At 43.1% G+C, this 20,392-nt stretch overlaps 1 pseudogene; it reads left to right on the top strand.

The window, feature by feature from the left end:
• Positions 1-895: 895 nt before the first annotated feature.
• Positions 896-15,491, top strand: LOC129351379 (probable RNA-binding protein 46; annotated as a pseudogene).
• Positions 15,492-20,392: the final 4,901 nt, after the last annotated feature.

Raw genomic sequence — 20,392 nt, 5'->3', positions numbered from 1 at the left:
TCTTTCCGATCCCGGCTTCCGCACTGAAAAGCTCTTCTCTGATTGGCTAAACGTAAGTTTTTTTAAAAAAAACTCTTTATTACTATTATCAACATATACATTAAATATGTAATCGGCCTCAAATGTACATAAAATCAGAAAAACCTGATGAAGCCGATCTCGGCTGCTTCCATACAGACAAAAAAGGAGGAACGAAAATAACAAAACAAAACAAAACAAAACAAAAAGACATACATTAGGGGTTTTCCAGCAATTTCATAATGATTATCATATCATATAGTTCTGTATCTTGACCTTTGTTCATGAATTTCAGCAAGAAGAAGCGGTGGCAGAGATCCTTATGAAAAAAGGGGAAAGACGGTTTGGTTTTAAGGAAACGACATTTGTGTATGAAAAACTTGCCCATAATAATTATGACATTTAACAGAATTTCAAATTTCTTTTCTTTTCTCATAGTCCCAAAGATAATATCATTCTTGGAAAAGTCAGGTAAGTTCGGGATTTTAGGAAAAAGCCAGTAGTGAATATCATCCCACAGAGCTTTGCAATACACACAAAAGATGTTCAGTCGACTCAATATCACCATTACAAAATAAACAAGTGTCATCATCAATAGCAAATCGAAGTCTAAGGAATTCCTTAGAAGGGTAAAGGCCTGAAAAGATTTTGAAGTGGACTTCCTTGGCTTTTGGAGGAATTGGAAGCTTTAAATAATTTGTTCTAATTTTTTGCTTCTGATCTTTTGAAAAGAAATGCGATATAAAATTTGGATTGGATATAAACGAAAATAGAGAACTCATAAAGCAGTTTTCTGATTGGCTAAACGTAAGTTGCGTAAGGATCCGCTTCCCCGAACGGCTCTGAACTGTTCTCACCGTTGCCAGGCAACCTTCCTTCTCTTCCCGGCGAAGTTGTGACCGCAGACCGGAGCTCCGCTCGTCTCTCCCGAGGTCTTATCACCGCAAAGAGGGCGAATCATTCACTCGGAGGGGAGAATGCCGCAGCACAGAGGCGGTAAGAGTTTCATTTAAGTCGTTTGCTAAAGTTTTAGGGAATAATTTGACTTGCTTAACAAAGTTAAATTTTCGTAACGTCACATCTTTATACTGATGAGCCGCTAGCTAGCATGTTTAGCTAACTTTTAATGGCTGTTTATGTCAGTTTAGCTACTGGAAATGATGCTAATTTAACCATAATGATGCTGAAAGTTTATGTAATCGTGATAAAAATTAGAATTTTATCCCAAAACTTCAAAATGTGAGCATTTTGAAGTTTCAGATAAACGGTTTTAGCTGTCACTGCTGGTTTAAATCAGCTCCACTTTCTGTGAAATCTTTGGGAAAGTGAGAATTTTGACCATATTATCATTATTAGGCATTTTTCCCAATTCCAAGCTGGATAAATTTGAATGAATTTAAGCATATCAGTTGATATTTCTTTGTATAATGAGGGGGTGTGTGGCCTAAAGAGCTTAAATACAAAGTAAACATGCCTCTTTGATGTGATTTGTTTTGATTGCCTCAGAATAGCTATTGTGTGGAGGAGGGTCTTTCTCTTCCCTCATTTACATGCCCTTTCTGTGAGAGACACATCCAAAATGAGCTCCAGAAGACTTACAGCTGAAGAAGCTTCATTGCAGATTTTGAATTGGGATAGCGATGTTGACGAAGAAATTTCAGAGACGGAAGATTCTTCAGAGCCAGAGGACAATGCTGTGGATGATCCAGATTGTCATTTTTCCCAAGATGTGGAGGATTCAGAGGACGATTCTTCATCTGATGAAAATCAAGAAACGCAACAATCCTCATCCACAAAGGGGACTTGGACATCTAAAGATGGTAAGATAAGATGATCATCATCACCACATCAAAGCCAAGGCAGATTGTTATCTTCTAATGTCATCAAAATGACACCTGGTCCAACAAGATTTGCCCTCACAAGAGTTGATGACATTGAATCAGCATTTCAGCTTTTCATATCCCCACCCATGGAGAAGATAATTCTTGAGATGACCAACTTGGAGGGGAGACGTGTCTTTCAAGAAAAATGGAAACAGCTGGATCCAACTGGCTTGCATGCCTACATTGAAATTCTGGTGTTAGCTGGAGTATACAGGTCAAAGGGTGAAGCAACTGCAAGTTTGTGGAATGAAGAGAATAGAAGACCAATCTTCCGAGCAACAATGTCTTTGGAGACATTTCACATGATCTCTCGTGTCATACGATTTGACAACCGTGACACCTGAGCTGGTCAACGCAAGAGAGACAAACTTGCAGCAATCAGAGATGTCTGGGATAAATGGGTCCAAGTCCTGCCTCATAACATTCCTCAAAATTTGCTTTCACTGAGAAAACAACACTTGTTTCTTACTGCCCAAAGAGAAACAAAAATGTTCTTGTGATGAGCAAAATGCACAAAGATGCATCTCAGAGCACAAGAGCAGACATGAAGCCACAAATGATCCTGGATTACAACTCCACCAAAGAAGGAGTTGATAATCTTGACAAAGTCACAGCGACTTATAGTTGCCAGCGCAAGACTGCCCGTTGGCCCTTGGTGGTTTTCTCCAACATTGTGGATGTGTCTGCCTACAATGCCTATGTCCTGTGGATTGAGATCAACCAGCAGTGGAATGCCAGCAAACTGCACCGACGTCGACTTTTCCTGGAAGAACTGGGCAAAGCACTCGTCACTCCCAACATCCAGAATCGAGTCAGGCCAGCTCAGTCCCTGGCAGCCGCAGCCGTCATCGCAAAAGTCCAGGGCAGGGCATCTGACCAACCCACAATGGAACCTGTCGATACAGGTGCAAAAATCGCAAAAGATGCCAAGTCTGTTCCTCCAAAGATGACAGGAAAACAAGAACCTCTTGTGTGAGATGCAGGAAGTACATTTGCAGAAAGCACTGTCACATTCTGTCCATCATGTGGGGAACACTGAAAATGTTGGACATTGACAGAGAAAATGAGGCAAGGCCAATGAAAAGCAGTGTTCATGAAGAGTGAAAATTTTAAATAAGCAGTTCAATGATATTGTGTTCAAGTTGTGTATCTGTTCTTCTCATCTCTCATAAGTGTGTATCTAATCTAAAATAAAGTTCTGACTGGTTTGACTTAATTTTTGACTGTTTTGAGACGAATTACACAGTACGGGTCAAAATGATCCGCAACATCATAAATATAATTATTTCTCAACATAATACAGCATATCAGTTGATAATGAGGGAGGGTGTGGCCTAAAGAGGTTAACACCCTGAATCAAGGTGTGTGTTATTTACTTTATGGCAGATTGTTCAAAGATTTAATGGATGAAACGAGAGTGACTCTTATTGGACCAGATGGACGGTCCTGTGGGTGGATCAGTGACTGGCTCAGAGCTTCACTTTGAAGGTGGAGACGGGGTACTGGTATGTGCTGGTATGATTAAAGCCGAACTGGTCGGACCTTTTCAGGTTGAAGACCTTCTGCCAGTTTTTAGACACTTTCTTCCATCAATGGTTCAAGTCATCAAGTCTCCATCTTTCAAACAATAAATGATAAAAGAAGCAAAACTGATAGCATGGGCCTTCCTCACCTTAAAATGGGAGATTTCCAGTGAAGGAAACCAGTCCAGCTCTCTGGGAGTCTGGAGCTGACAAACTCTGAATGGAACCCGATCGCTGTTATTGAAAAGAAGGGCAGCTATATCGGCCACTTATTGTTTTGCTTTTTTTAATGTCAGAAATGTTTATATGAACGTTTTGAATTAATAATGATTGAAAATAACGAAAACGCCAAAGTCAGGTGTGAAAATGTTTTTGTTTGCTTTTAGCTGCCCAATAGTTGCTCACATATAGATATTTTCTGAAGAAAACTCATGGTTACTTTCTTAAACCTTCATGTTTGAGGTTTATTCATATTTTTGGATTAACTAAGAGAACTGCAGATGGTGAGTAATACAATAGTAATAATTGTATTATTTTAACCCTGTTACAGATTCTTTAAAAGACAAACTCTGAAAATTGTTGTTTTATTTTTATCAAGCAGTCTCCTTTAGTTTAGTTCTGGTTTCACTAATCCAGTTCAGTGAAACCAGAACTGGATTATTATGCATTGAAAAATATAACTGGTGATTTATGAAAACATTACTAAGTTTGTAATGTTTTAAAACACATTTAAAGTATTTTTGGATTTCTGTGAATGATTGAAGTTAATTTCAACAAGAAGTTGAACTGTAGCCTCCAGTATTCATCTGTACTCCAGTTCATTGTGAAGAGTTCTTGTCTTTTTCTCATAATGGTTAAGACTTTCTTGTAACATTTAATACGACAGTCAGTCTGCCCAGCACCAGGTGAGCTGCAGAATGCTAACCGCGGTGCTTCTCATTGGACAGACGGGGACAGGTCGTCCGACGAGGACCTGGACGGGGACTCCGGGGACGTGGACCTGCCGGCGAACAGAGACGACTTCAGGGTGTCGTGCGCGAAGGAGATGGCTCTGCTGGCTCTGATGGAGAAGACGGGATATAACATGGTGCAGGAAAACGGCCAGAGGAAGTATGGCGGCCCGCCGCCAGGTAAGCCAAACAGGAAATGAAACACCATGAGATTAAAGCTTCACTCTACGTTTTATCACCATATAACAACAAACTTTAATTCATTCTATTGGGATTTCAAAACAAAGTTTTCAGTTTTCCACAATCAGAATTCTTATTGTGACAAGACATTTATGACAATGAATTATATGATAAACGCTCACGGCTGAAGTCCAGCAGTCATTTGTGTCACTTCCACACACACATTTTGAATTTTAATGTATTTCTAATATTGTGTAAAATTAAGTGGTTTTATGAAAAATCACAAGAATCTGCCAATTTTTTTTCTGGCAGATTGACGATTGAATAATTGATCAATCGTCAAGATTTTTATTAAATATTAAATTATTTGTCAGAATATTAGAGTAATAATCAAAGTCATGAATTAGCTTTCTGAATATTTGATTGATCATCTGAATATTGGAATAATAGTCAAAATACTTGATTAATTGCATAATCAATTACTAAAGATAGTCGCCAGTGGCAGTGATGCAGCTTCGCAGGGCGCTGCAGATTTGTATCTATTGGGTGGGTATTTTAGTGACCTCTGACATTTAAACTGTACGTTAGCCGTGGTAGAGGAGCCTCTGACCCTGGCTGTGCGGTCCAGGTTGGGAGGGGCCGGCGCCGCCGCGGGGCTGCGAGGTCTTCGTGGGGAAGATCCCCAGAGACATGTTCGAGGACGAGCTGGTGCCGCTGTTCGAGAAGGCGGGCAAGATCTACGAGTTCCGCCTCATGATGGAGTTCAGCGGCGAGAACCGCGGCTACGCCTTCGTCATGTACACCAACAGGTGGCGCTCCGTCGGCCCCGCCAGGTGAGCTGAGCAGGTTAGTGAATGACGCTGTCGGTTCTGGTCCAGAGAAGCGGCTCAGGGCCATTCAGATGCTGGACAACTGCGAGGTCCGACCCGGGAAGTTCATCGGCGTCTGCGTGAGTCTGGACAACTGCCGCCTCTTCATTGGCTCCATCCCCAAAGACAAGAAGAAGGAGGAGATCATGGAGGAGATGAAGAAGGTGGGGAACACGTTTTTCTTCACTCAATTCAAACTAAATGTGTTCAGGGGTCACTCCATCCAGCTACCCGGGGTATTTCTTTAAATCCTCCTCCTGTCATAGTGTTAAAATGACAGTAGAAACTTTAATAAATCCTGAATGTGAACGCCACCTGATCAGCCAATCAGTGGCTCACCTGTCCAGGTTGTTTCATGTTATGCTGCTTCTCTCCTGTCAGTCCAGCTGATGTCAGAGCAGCTGCTGTCATGTGTCTAGATTTAAAGTGACAGCTTGTTCCCATGAGTCAGAGTGTGTGTGTGTGTGTGTGTGTGTGTGTGTGTGTGTGTGTGTGTGTGTGTGTGTCCCAGGTGACGGATGGCGTGGTGGACGTCATCGTCTACCCCAGCTCCATGGATAAGAGCCGCAACCGAGGCTTCGCCTTCGTGGAGTACGAGTCCCACAAGGCGGCCGCCATGGCCCGCAGGACGCTCATACCCGGTACCGTCTCCACACTGCCTCTGTCACTTCCTGTCTGCGTCCAGCAGGGGGAGGCACAGCATAGCGACACACTGTTGTGATCTGCTTTTTAAGAACAGGATGATGAAGCAGGTGAGTCATGGAGTTTGAGGTCAGTCTGAGTTAAAGAAGTCATCCTGATCCCGAGGGAATCTGCATCCTGTTCCTTTATCTTCCCCAGTTAGAGAGGAGAAACTCATAGTTCCTGGTGTCAGTGAATGCAGCGCAGTAAAGAGTTTATGAATAGGTCAAATCCATAAATCAGACTCCTGACGGTTCTCAGCATCAGCACCGTAGAAACTGAATAACACTTAAATTAACGTCCAGACAGGTTGTAAAACAAGACCACGTTCATATAATATAATATAATATAATATAATATAATATAATATTATATAATATAATACAAACCGTAGAGCTTTATGTTTACATTTAATACATGAACAATAACTCCTCAGGGTTTGATACATCAGGATGTAATAAACGGAACTGAAATGATCAAAAACAACAGAAGAAGCTTGAAGCCAACATGAGAGACTGATGTGCTAAAAAGTAAGTACACCCCATCATCCAACCCCTTATTGTTTTTCATCTTGGATCATTGTGGAGAACCTTTGGGACAAACTGGGTTTGGGTTCAACACCAGTGTGGATCCAGTTCAAGCTGAACTTCAGCTGCCCAGCAGGTGGCTTCACCTGGACTGAAGCCCCGCCACACCAGAACGCTTCCAGAAAAACCTTTTTAATCTGATTCAATTGATTTTCATTCTGGAAAACAGCTGAGAAACACCAGAGCAGCTCCTTGTTTCCACTGTCACTGTGTTCTGGTTGTGAACTGGTTCTGGTTGTGAACTGGTTCTGATGTGAACTGGTTCTGGTTGTGAACTGGTTCTGGTTGTGAACTGGTTCTGATGTGAACTGGTTCTGGTTGTGAACTGGTTCTGGTTGTGAACTGGTTCTGGTTGTGAACTGGTTCTGATGTGAACTGGTTCTGGTTGTGAACTGGTTCTGGTTGTGAACTGGTTCTGATGTGAACTGGTTCTGGTTGTGAACTGGTTCTGGTTGTGAACTGGTTCTGGTTGTGAACTGGTTCTGGTGTTCCTGCAGGAACCTTCCAGCTGTGGGGTCACTCCATCCAGGTGGACTGGGCGGAGCCAGAGAAAGATGTGGACGAGGAGGTGATGCAGCGCGTTCGGGTCCTCTACGTACGTACCGCTGTCCGTTTCCGCCTGCTAACACCACGGAGACAACATTGGACAAATATTGAGCCTGGATTCCACCAACAAACTGCAGCTTGGATTAATTTGAGAATAATCACCATAAATTCAAATATTTTACAGAGGTTTTGTTCTTGAAAGTCATTGAAAGGTCAGGAAAATCATTAAAACTCCTTAATTATCCTGGTTCGCGTGCCGGTGGGGAGTGAATTTAAGCTCCGGATCAGAGCTGTAATTAAGGCTGAAGATCCCGACTGGAGAGACTCCCACTGCTCCTGCTGTTTGTTCCTCAGATGAGATTTAAGTGGAAAACAATTAGAGGCCTGGAGACGTGAGTCATTGATTTTCCTCTGAGCAGCTCAGCAGGGTGACACGTCTCCCGAGAGTCAAATGAACACACACGCAGCCTGACGGTCTTTACAGAGAACACCAGGAGTGGCTCTGAAGTGTGACCCCACCTGTTGCCTGCTGACCCCGTCTGTCCTCCTGCTGCAGGTGCGTAACCTGATGATGGACACGACAGAGGAACGCTCCACCGGGAGTTCTCCAGCTTCAAGCCCGGCTCCGTGGAGCGCGTCAAGAAGCTCACCGACTACGCCTTCATCCATTACCGCAGCCGCAGCGACGCCATCGCCGCCCTCACCCTGATGAACGGCGCCCAGATCGACGGCGCCACCGTGGAGGTCACCCTGGCCAAGCCGGCCGGGATCAAGGACGGGAGCGCCGCCGGGCGGAGGTACAACACCAGGGGTTACCTGGGAAATACGGCCGCAGGGGCGTTGGCGACGGCCGCTGCTCGCTCAGAGCCACGCCCCTGCAGACACGCCTGGGAAACCCCTATTACAACGGAGGAGGTGAGGATGGCTTGAACACAACCTGAAACACGAGACATGATTAGATTTGACATCTGCTTTAAACCCACAAAGGCTGTTGGTGTAGCTACGATTCTCTTTATTGTACATAATCACACAAACACCCGTTCACCTCTACAGGGAGCCCCGCCCCCAAACACCTGTTCACCTCTACAGGGGAGCCCCGCCCCCAAACACCTGTTCACCTCTACAGGGGAGCCCCGCCCCCAAACACCCGTTCACCTCTACAGGGGAGCCCCGCCCCCAAACACCTCTACAGGGGAGCCAAACCCTGTTCACCTCTACAGGGGAGCCCCGCCCCTATGCCTAGTCAAAGTTCAACCTTTTAGCATTTTCTCTGCAACTCGACGTCAAACTATTCACTGAAAATCCGCCTAATCACTGATGCGCTTCTGAAATGCATCTTGGGACACTGAAACACTTGACACACCACAGGCTGGCCAATCCAGGAGCTGCATTTATTTTGCTTAGTGCTGATTGGCTGAGCCACCAAAAGCAGAGATTGCGATGCTAGTTTCTGCAGCTTTGCGACAGATTTATTTTTTTAGCATCTCAAACAGCCCCTCTGTCACTTCAAAACTTTATTTTATGGCCTAAAATAAAATAATCTGACTTAAACTGCTTTTAAGTCAGATAAAAACAAAGTAGGACAGATTTGATCTTTTAGTTTGAGGAGTTAAATTCTGTGACTTCAGATCCTGATCTCTGTGTTTCTGAGCAGCCAAACTAAACACCCCAGGCATCCCTTCAGCCTGGCCACACTTTTACCATGCTTCCTCTCCTGAGAGCCCAGTCGTGCTCCATGTTGCTTCTCCGAGATTAAAACCTTCTTCGCCCTCAAGGTGTCTCTGGAGAGACGTCCTCAAACGTCCACTTTGTCTTTCAATGCAGGCTGTGCTTTCCAGGATGAAGGTTACAAACACTCTGTATTAATCCAACTGTGAAGCTACAATCCTTTTTCACGACTCCTGCAGATATTTCCTGAAAATAAAAGTTTGAAAATGAGCTCTCCCACAAATGAGCCATAAATGATTCATGGCAGGATGTGGGTAGAGCACATATAGCAGGAAGGAGAGATGGAATAGTGATGAGTGATTATAGAAACACTGAAACAACAAATCCCTTTTCCAGTGGTCTATAGGTCGTTACAAGTGGAACTCAGCAACTCCAGAATGAGAAAAAGAAAAATCAGAAAAATCTTTTTTATTGTCCACAAAAAGATGGATACAGCAGGGGAGCGAGGGCTGGTCGACTCGAATGAAAAACCCTTAAAGGAAACGTTCCTTTACTTTCATTGACGAAGCAGAAACCAAGTTAGATACATGAAACCATCAAAGTCACCAAAACATCTGATCAGTACAGAGGCAGAGCAAAAAAATCTAAAGAAAACCCCGTGAGAGAGCCAGTGAATGGAGTTATATTTAATTAGCTTGTTTACATTCAGTTAAACCAGGAAGTGAACCTGAGCTCCAGACTTTACTGCAGAGGTTGATTCAGCTTGAAGCTTTAAATTTTCCCCGTCTGGCAGGTTTACTTCCAAGCTCAAGACGCCCCACAAATCATGGAGCCAAACGTAAACAGACAACATGGCTGCCAGGGCAGGAAGTGAGTGAATAGTTGCTTAATCAGCTCTAAACAATGACAGTGAGAGACTCTCTCGCCCATTAAACACGTGAACCCGTCCACGTCCTGTTGTCCTGGAGATGAACCCTCTATGGGGAGCAATGAGGGACATAATTACCCAAACAACTTCAAAGTGTTTCTCAAACAAACACACAGCATTTGTTGCACAGCAACTTGAACACTAATTAGTTTCATAAAGTAGAGAGCAGCATTCATTTCATCTGACCATTAAAGTGTTTAACACTGATGGGGCTGATCAGCAACACTTAGTTATGTTTTGTCTCCTAACAGCTAATAGTGATAATTCAGGATGTCATGTTCAGTTACCAGAGAGCATTGTGGGTGATCTGGGCTGCTGAGCCAAGGTTTTCTGGGGTAAAACCCTCCAAAGAGGAAGTCAGTCTCTCCATCATGGTGTGTTAATGAAGAGACGAGGTGATGAAGAGCGTCGTTAATCAGAGGAGCTGTAGCTTCATCACACGCTTAGACTCGACAGAGATCAGAGATTTATCAAAGCAACTTCAGAGCGTCACAACCATCGGACAGAAAAGACTCCGGCTTCAGGCCCATTCAGGGGTTTTGTACCTTTTATTTTTATATTTTCTACCAGAGAAAAGACATTAAAATATTATTTATAGCTGTTTAGCATATAAATTGCTCTGGTGTCGTTGAGATGATTAGAAAGATTGTAAATGCGTTCTGCAGCTTTATTGCTTTAAGCTGTCGGACATAAAAGTCAGTCATAACAAGGCCAGCGACATATTCACTGATGCTCATATAACCACTAGCTTAGCACAGTGTGTCCGGGTTACAGTAAATCAATGGGTCGGTTCTGGTACCAGTTCATTCACGGTTCCCCTCCCACTGCCGTGTGCGACAGCTCTAACTCCTCCGAGCTTCTCCTCACTTTACAAAATACAAAACAAAATGTCTGAATAATATTCCCAGACTCTGGGCTTAATGATCGGCCCAGTGCAGAATCGGGTCGCCAGGCTCTCAGTGTGGCTTTATGACACTTTGGACTCAAATGAGACATCCTGGACAATCAGACACACATTCTGCTGCTGCTTATTGGAAATCTCTGCTCTGTTTTGTGTTTGTTGTAAATTGTCTGATGTGCTGCATAAATAATCTGAGCTGAATTAAAACAACCTGCTGGCTCCCCAGCTGACATTCATCCTAAGATTATTGTACAACACTAGTTTATTTTCTTCTTCATGGTGTCAGCGTTCCTTTAATGCTATGTTAGGAGCAGATGTGTCGTTACACCAAGTATGTGAAAGAGTGTTTCCTATAACTTCTTTTTAAATGTTACTCTGTCTACAACTCACTGTAGCGTCATATTTTACTGTCCATCAAAACAAGATAAAATTGGATAAAACTTCAAAATACTGGACAGAACTGGATTAAACTGGACCAAGCTGGATATAACTTGATAAAATGTAGTGAAACAATGAACTTTCTACGGAAACCAGTTTCCTCCAGTCTGACTCTATTTTGAAGACGTTCAGAAAATGAAACTGACTTTTGATTCTTCAACAACTGGCATCAGTTTGTTGTTATAAGTGAGACCTGGGTGTTTCACTAAAATAAAATAAAACGATTGATTTTAGGTCAGACTGTTGAGTTCAGAGCCGAACAGTCAGAGAAGGGAAAAAACGTTTCACATTTTTTGATCGTTCACTATGATGTACTTAGTTAAAAGTCACAAAATCACATCAGTTATATTCACCTGTTGTGTCATAGAGTAGAGAAAGGCAGCTCTGCCCCTCCCCTATCTGTTGCTGCACACTGCCAGTTAGCTGGCTGAAAGAAGACTTAATAGATTTGTTAAGTTCTCATGTCACCATTTTGTTCCTGTGAATCGTTTTGTCCTCACATCTTCAGGATTTTGTCCATCAGGATGTTTTTTTTTCCAGAACCTGATCTGACGCTGATTTAAATAGATGTTGTGTGTGTGTGTGTGTGTGTGTGTCTGTGTGTGTGTGGATCAGAGGACCCGGAGCGCTTCATGTTCCCCCTGCTGCCCTGCACCCCCCTGACGCCCATCAGTCTGCTCGCCCTGAAGCAGAGCCAGATCGGCTCGGCCGTCAGCCTGCTGGAGTACCACTGCCACAAGAACTGCTGGTCTCCACCCGAGTACCACCTGTACTCCACCCCGGGACAGGACGGGAAGCTGCTGCTCATCTACAAGGTCCACACACACACACACACACACACACACACACTGAGCTGGTTGCCTTGCTCACAGCTTGATATTTACACAGTAGTTCATGACCCACTTACAGAAGAGCCAACATCTTGAACCATATCTTTAATGATCAGCTGTTCTAAAGCATTAGGATCCCACAGAGCAGCTGCTCAGCGCTGTGAAACAGAAACATCTGGTTTAGCTTCACCTGCTCAGAGCCGCAGGAAACTTCACTTTTACAGAAACAAGCAGCAGCAGAACCTGACAACACCGACCTTCACAACAGAAACCTGAGGCCACATTCTTCATTTCTGTGTGTGTGTGTGTGTGTGTGTGTGTGTGTGTGTGTGTGTGTGTAGGTGGTGCTGCCCTCCACGCGAGCCACCTACATCCCTGATAAACTGTGTGTGCTGCTGGACGACGCCAAGGAGCTGGCTGCCCAGACCACGCTGTGGAACCTGGGTAACGTCTCACTCACACCGCAGTCTCCAGGAAAACGGCGTCCATGTCGGGCTACTGACATGGAGCCGCCTGATTGGCTGGGATATCTGAGGGCTCACACAAACAGGAAGGAAATGTAAATATTCGATAAAGAGGACAGAAACATTTCTTTACTGAACCAGTTTTAGTAGTAGTTTTAAAGAGAAAGTGGAATAAAATAGACATGAAATCATACAGATTGTGTTCAGTCTGTGTTGAACTCAGGCTGCTCTCCACGAGTCACTTCCTCCAGTTTGTTTAAAGGTCAGAGGGCGTGACACCGGCTCGGAAATGTATGCAGAGATATGCAGCCTGTGTGTCTGACAACAGCTGCATGTTTTATGGATGGAGTTGAGCGTCGTAAACAGTGACCCTGTAGTTCAGGGCTGTCAAACTCCAGTCCTGGAGGGCCGCTGTCCTGCAGGTTTTAGATGTGCCACAGGTACAAAACTCAGGAATGAAATGGCTTAATTACCTCCTCCTTGTGTAGATCAGTTCTCCAGAGTCTTGCTAATGACCTATTATTCTATTCAGGTGGTGCAGCAGAGGCACATCTAAAAGTTGCAGGACACCTGCCCTGGAGGCCTGGATGTTGACACCCCTGCTCTAGTTTTAATGATGAGGCGATAACAACCTGCAGCACGTCTCCCACTCACGCACTCAAAACACGCTGCTGCCGCTGTCGCCGCCGCCGCTGCTGCTGCAAGGCTGACAGAGCGGCCATGTTGGCGGCCGTCATTATAAAATGATTCATTTGAAATATTCCAGAGTTTTCAATGATCCTCACATGGAAGCTGTTTCAGACGTCCAGTTTTGCTTCTTTAACCACGTCAGTAGGAAACTGATCTGAACTTTTTTTGCTGTTTGGGTTAAGTTGGTTTCTGTTTGGAGGCAGCATCTGTTTGGGTTTTTGTGGTACTTCCTGTCTGCCAGCTCTGAGCATTAAGAACCAAAATGACTTTTGGAAGTTTTTGTCAGGAAACTTTTCCATTCAGCTCAATAATCCAAACGGCATTTTCCATTTCACTGGAACTTTGGCTTTTCTGCAGTTCAGACCCAATTTATCATTAAAGCAGCTTGTAGCAAAATGTCAGTGTTGATTTAAATATCTTCAGTTCATTCAGAGACTGAAGATTTTTATGGTTTAATTAGGGTTGGGACTGAATTCACATTTTTATCTGCAGTAATTGCATGGTCTTTAATTAATTGGATTGTATTCAAAAACTATATTATATATTTTATTTTAAATGTTAAAACGAAGCTTCAAGTTATTTTGTCAGCAAAATGCGCAACATTTTTAGTTCAGTAAATTTTTTTTCAGTTTTTTTCTTTCTCAACCAGCAGGTCCGATTTGGTCGAATCTGTTAGATTTTTATTTCTTTGAACAGAACCGGCCCGGTCCAGTAATCCAGAACCAATGGAGTTCGGACATCAGCGTGAAATGGAAAAAGAGACAAAGTGGTACAGCTGGTCAGAGCTGGGAAAGCTGCTCCAATCCAAAGAGTTTAGAGATTCTCATTCTGGACCAGAACCCGCCAACCAGAACCGGCCTAATTAAAGGGAGGGAAGTGAGGGAGCAGCAGCAGGAGTTTCATCCACTGGAGGATTTTTTTATTAAACTCTCAAACTGCATGAATTTTTCATCCCCTCTTTCCTCCACCGGAGCCTGAATATCTTTGGTTCTGATAAAAATGTCCTGATTGGGTTAATATCAGATATATTTATTTCTGCTTCATCTCTTTTTCTTGACATCTGAATCCTGCAGAAGAAGAAGAATCTGTCATGAAGAAAATGGTTTCATCTGTTCTCACTAAACTGTTTCCCTTCTGCTTATTAAAGTCAAATTGATTTGTGAAAAACATTTCAGCAACAAGGAAGTTTAAAGTTCTTTACATCATCAAAACAAATCAAATACATTTTTTAATTTACCTCTAATCAAATCTAGAAGCCGTGATTTAAATTAACTCAGTGTTTCAGCAGTTTTTCAGTTTTCTGGAAGTTGATCATTCCATCCTAATTGATGAAAAGTTATAAATCAGATGATTTAAACTGCTGCCATGATGAGAGGAAGTTTTATCCCGACCTTTGCGTCTCATTCCCAACCTTCTGTGTTTCCGTCCAGATTCGTCCATCCTGACCGGAGCTTCCTTTGATTCCCCCAGCAGCCTCTCTCCTCCGCTCGCCATGTCGCCGTCCGACTGCAGTCCCAGCCTGCTGAGCTGCGGCGGCCGCACCTTCGCCCTGCCTGCCCGCTCCTCCTCCTCCGCCGCCGCCGTCCCTTCCCCATCTCCCCCCTGCCCCTCGCTCTCTGCCTTCTCGCCCGCTGCGTCCCAAGCCCAGCGGCTCTACTTCAACTCCCAGTCTCCGTTCTACTGACGGTGAGGCTTCACTCCTATCACCTCAACTCATGTTTCACAAAAGCAAGAGGTTATATTTGTTAAGCTACGTTCACGGAGCAGGGCTTTGTGCTCAGTTATACCAAAGAAGATGGCAGCCACCGACAAAAACATAACAGACATTTTGTCAGTCAGAATTCTGACTTTCATCTCAGATGATTAAAGTCAGAATCTGAGGAAAAAGGTTAAAATCTGAGAAAAACTTTGGTCAAACTTGGAATCAGAAACTGTCCCACTGTCTCTGCGGCTCTAATGAATATAGAGGAGAAGAAGCAAATAGAGAGAAACTGGATGAAAATCTGTCCTGGTAAAGTAGCAAAGAGAAACAAGATCAGCTGTAACTTTGATGATGATGATGGTCAGTTTGGGTTGGATGAAGGTTTGTCCTTCACCTTGCTGCCATGGAAACCTTCTCTCCTTACCAGTTTGACAGAACGTGTAGAAAGTGTTTGTGTTTTGTTTTTCCTGATTGCAGGGAGTCGCTTGTTGCCCAGGGAGCGATCGGCGAGGAAGAGGAGGGTGAGGAAGGCAGTGTGTCCATGCAGGTTTCCAGCCGCTCTCTCTCTCCTCTCCGTCTGATAATCTGAGTTAGTCCAACGGTTCTCTGAGTTTCCTGTCAGATCTCAGAACGTCCTCTCATCTTCCCGTCTCTCTCTGTCCTCATCTCCTCATCATGTCCCACCGAGACCAGAACCGGCCTCCTGCCCCGGTCCGGTCTGACCTCTGCCCTCAGATCCGGTTACATAAACAGCAGCAGAGCTCGTCTTTCTCCGCAGAGTCAACATTTTGTTTCAGGAAATGTTGGCGCGTTATTCAGATGGAGCAGGACAATATGGCCGCCTCCTCCAGAGACGCCCTCAGAGCTGAAAACAGATTTATCTCCCTGTTTGGAGCTGCTGACCCCTTTCATGTGAACCTGAGTAATCCACCAGCTTCTCCAAGCAAAACAAAACTCATTTATGATTTTTAAGGCTTCAACTGCTCAGAAAAAAAAGAAAATTTAATGATTATAAATAGCAGTGCTTAAATGTCAAAAAGAATAAAACTGTTTATTTTAAAGCCATAGAAACTAATCAGGTTTGTTTGTGTTTCCTCTGCAGATTCAGATAAAATATGGAAATAATTCACTGTCAATATTCACTATGATTAACATTTTCCAAAATTTCAACTAAATATTTAGGAAAATTTAGCCGATCTACAGAAAGCCGTTTCAGTCACTAATAATGATATAACAGTAATAACACAACATGGCTGCAAAAACAATTCTAAAGTACAATAATAGAGTAAATACGAACACATACATAAAGTTAATAATTTAATGAAAATAAGCATTTTCTTACCTCAGGCCAGAGTTTTTCACTTTTATTGGTTTAAAAAAAGTATGTCAGGAATATAATAACATTTTATATGCACCTTTTCCAAAATACTTTTTGATTTTTTAAAATTACTAAGACTATTTAAAATATCTTTTTGTTGAAGGAGTGTGTTGTTTTTGAAATTTTAGATTTAGGTGATTTATTTTAAAGTTTATTTATCAATAAGTTCATTTATTTATTTTCTCAGATCTTCTACTTTCAAATGTTTTACATTTTTTATTTTTATGTTGAAGCTCTGTTTATTTCAGGAGATAATGATTTTTTGTTACAGATGACTTTTATTCATGCTTGGAAACAAAATACTAATATTTCTAAAAACATTTTATAAATTGGAATTTTATTTTGAAATGCTTAATTTATTAACATAAAGTCATTAAATGCATTTTAGGAGTTAAACTTTGATTAATTAAGGATTTTCAGGAACACATAAATTAATCTTTATGAAATCTTCATTTAAATGTTTTTCTTTATGATTATGTTTAAATGATTTTTTTGTATTTAATATAATGGCCAAAATGGCTTTCCATACGAAGCGCAGCTGCATTTCGACTCATTTGTTTCCGGGCAGATTTCAGGACCTTCCTGCGTTTGTAGAGAAGCCGGTTTTAACATTCTGACCGATACGGAAGGAAAAACCTGCCGCTGATTTCTAACCTGTTACTGAGTGAGAGGAGATGATGAGGAGGAGGAGGAGGATGAGGAGCAGGAAGAGGATGAGGAGGATGATGAGGATGATGAGGAGGAGGAAAGTTTGTTGACAGAAGACGAGAGGACCGTCTGAACCAACCCAAGTTTCATTCAGAGCAAACAGACGAGCTTCCAGCCTCAGCGCTGAAAAACGTTTGTGGTCTGAATGTGTTTTGTTGTTCTGAGCCTGAGTTTCATTGTTTTGGCTCAAATGTTTTATTCTCATTGATCCGTTCAGGCTGAGCAGCTCAGAAATGTTCTGTATTTTTTTATTGTTTTTTTCGTTCCCCGACACAGAGAGTCGATATTCATGTTCGTTTCACTGGTGGTTTGTTTGACGTTGTTGGAGTTAATTTAGTGTTTAATCTGCAGCCATTTTGAATCCTGACGCTGTGAATGAACAACCACAAATATATGTTTTTAATCTGACTTTCAAATCGCCTTGATTATCAGAACAATTTAAACCTGAGCAAAGAAATGTTTATTTAACAGTCCAAAGACTAGAGGGAAATCACAAATCAGGCGCGCAGCTCTGGAGTTTGAAAAGTCTGTGCAAAGTAAATTATTCATTTGTGTGAAGGTCACCCTATTTATTGAAACAGATAAAATATGAAGTGTTTCAGCTGCTGTGAAACAAATGAAGGCATTGATTGCTGATGATCAATCTAGCTGAAGATGAATGTTTTGTGCTGAAATGTTGAAACGGTTTCGTTGCTCCGGCCAAAACAAACATGCTGGTGAGTCTTTGAATAAAACTCATTTATTTACCGAACATTTAAACTTCTCCAGTCTGTTTTCACCACAACGCCTCCACGTCTGCATCAGCGGGTCATTTCACTCACGCATGTTGATATTTACTTTTATTTCTCCTCAGGGTTTCTCATCAGGGTTTCTCCTCAGGGTTTCTCCTCAGGGTTTATCATCAGGGTTTCTCATCAGGGAGACGTCTGAACGATTCACCACCACAGCTTTAACTGTTGGATAATGTGTCTTAAACATCTCTGAGCTTGCTTCTTTAATTAGTAAAGATAATGTATCAAAAGTAAATGAACATCTAGAATTGAGCTTCCTCATGTCGTTTGTTTCTCTGTTTTCTCTTCATCACGTTTGAAATGAACTCAGAGAAACTTCTGATGAAGTTTCATTCATTCACCATCATGTGGTCATGGAAGTGATGACTCAGCTCTTTCAGCTCCTTTGATTTGTGGATTATGTTCTGCGTTGGGCGGCATTAGCAGCCCAGTGAAAACCCCGTCATGTTCCGTCAGGCTAATTATGTGTCAGACAATAAAAGTTTAATGAGTCGTCTGCCATTTTGACGCCATGGACATTCAGCCCTGCTGTTCTGAAGGTCGGCGTTATAAAGCTCAGAAGTGGCTTCCTGTCGCCGTTTGAACCCAGTTTGGACAGAAACAACTCGCAGCCTCCTTCCTCTCTGCTGCACATTTGCATTTGTTCTCCTCTAAGCGTCTCCCTTTATCTCCGCTCTTCCTCCCTCTCTTCTCCGTCCTTGGGTTTAGTTTCCATTTCTGCCGTTTTGCATTCAGACTCTGCAGCTTTGACTGTTGTTGTTTTAACTCACATTAGTCGTTTTTCCTTTGTGCCGCTGAGCAATGTGAGCTGCTCCGTAAGATGAAACGGCTCAAATCCCCACAGAACAAACTAACGAGGGCTTAACGAGGAAAAAACTGGACAGTTTTATCACTTTCCAAAAAGTTTTTTTCTAAGTTCTGCATTAGAAAAATGAAGTTATTTAGAAGTGAACAAGTTGTACTCAGAAGGACCAGTAACTGACCTCCAATCAGCTCCATTTGGGTCCAAACGGTTTTCCTTCTTGTAGACCCAAACCTGGACGACGTTTCAGATGTTCAAACTGAGACTTTAGACATTTAAGCTCATCTTACTGTTTAAATCCTTTCAGTTATACTTTTTGCCCGCGTTTGTTCAGGAAAACAAAGTGCTCAAAATTTGTAAAGCAGAATTTAATACGACATTCATTCCCATCATGCATCTGCTCCTTTGTTTCGTTTTGGATCCTTGAGTGGATAATGAGGATTTTAGTTTTCCACCAGCTGAGCCTAAAACTAGAGAAAAGAGGAGGAGCTGCTGAACAGATGAAAGACAGAGAGAGAGAGACAGAAAGAGAGAGAGAGACAGAGAGAGAGACAGACAGACAGAGAGAGAGAGACAGACAGAGACAGAGAGAGAGAGAGAGAGACAGACAGACAGAGAGAGAGAGAGACAGAGAGAGACAGAGAGACAGACAGACAGACAGAGAGAGAGAGAGGGCCAAAAGATGAAGAGGAGGAGGCTCAGAGGAAGAGTAATAATATTTGTGGGGGGTAAAATCAGGGTGAGCCGTTTTCTTGTCAGCAGGAGAGTCTGTGCATCAGAGTCGACACAGTTGATGTTTCATTTAGTGCGTCTGCAGCTCAACTCCTAATTCTCCCTCTGATTTTAAACGATGAACGTTCTGCTGCCCGGTCGGCCCAGAAACCTGAGCCTGGCTCCGCCGGGTTTTTATCAGCGCTGGGAGTTGAGCTGACAGTCAGGCACCTCTGTGGACGCCTCGGCTCGCTCTGCCATCTGCTTTCATTTCTTCTAAGTAGATTAGAACACCTGAAGGTTTACACAGCAAATGCAGATACTTTCATCACCAAATACAGAGTGGCCTTCATTTGAATAGCACTTTATCAAATCCAAGGATTTTAATCTTCAGGTAGCCGCCAGCTGTGGCTGCGATATCGATTCAAGATGGTGTCCGACTCGTTTTGATGAGGTTTCGGTTCATGTTAGCCTGATAGCTTCACTCTGCTGCAGAGTTTAATTCAGATGCTGGACTGCAGGTGAACCTAATGAAGAAGCTCTGAGCTGCGGATTAAAATGATATTTTTAACGGGTTCTGTTGGATCGCCAGAGAGTTCCTGCCAGAACCGCAGTGGGACCGTTGGACCAGAACTCCATGTTCTGCAGACGGTAATCCATGGAAGTAGAAAAGCTTTAAAAGCCTTTTATCCTCGTCTCTGTTTCACTGGCAACCGAACCGGGAATTTAATGAGCTCTGCAACGTCAGCTCCATTTATCCACGTCTAAACTTTGAGTTTAGGCACCAACAGAACCGTCCAGAACCAACGCGTCCCACAGGACTGGGCCGGGCTCGTGAAGCTGTGGAGGAGATTTACATTAGAGGCGATCTATTTTTACTGCTGTGAATGTGGGACGGCCCCAGGAGACCCGGGGGTCCATGGAGAGCCGGGCTTTCTGATCTACGCGTTCAGCTGGAGGCTTTGAAGTCCAGCCCAGCAGGACTCCACGTTGGATCTCCACAGAACTTCCTGTGTGTGAACACGGGGTGCAGAATCCTCCTCCTTCTCTGCGGGTTTAATCTGCGGCGCCGACTCTGTAAAATGAGAGAAATGAGTTCTGACGGTTAAAAGGCTCCTTTGTTTGGCTTCAGTTCGGATTGGAC

The sequence above is a fragment of the Poeciliopsis prolifica genome, unplaced genomic scaffold, assembly GCF_027474105.1.
Source record: "Poeciliopsis prolifica strain line A6 unplaced genomic scaffold, Auburn_PproV2 SCAFFOLD066, whole genome shotgun sequence".
In the NCBI taxonomy this organism is placed as follows: Eukaryota; Metazoa; Chordata; class Actinopteri; order Cyprinodontiformes; family Poeciliidae; genus Poeciliopsis; species Poeciliopsis prolifica.
Note: the sequence above shows the minus strand (reverse complement) of the source record. Positions and strands in the feature narration are given on the sequence as shown.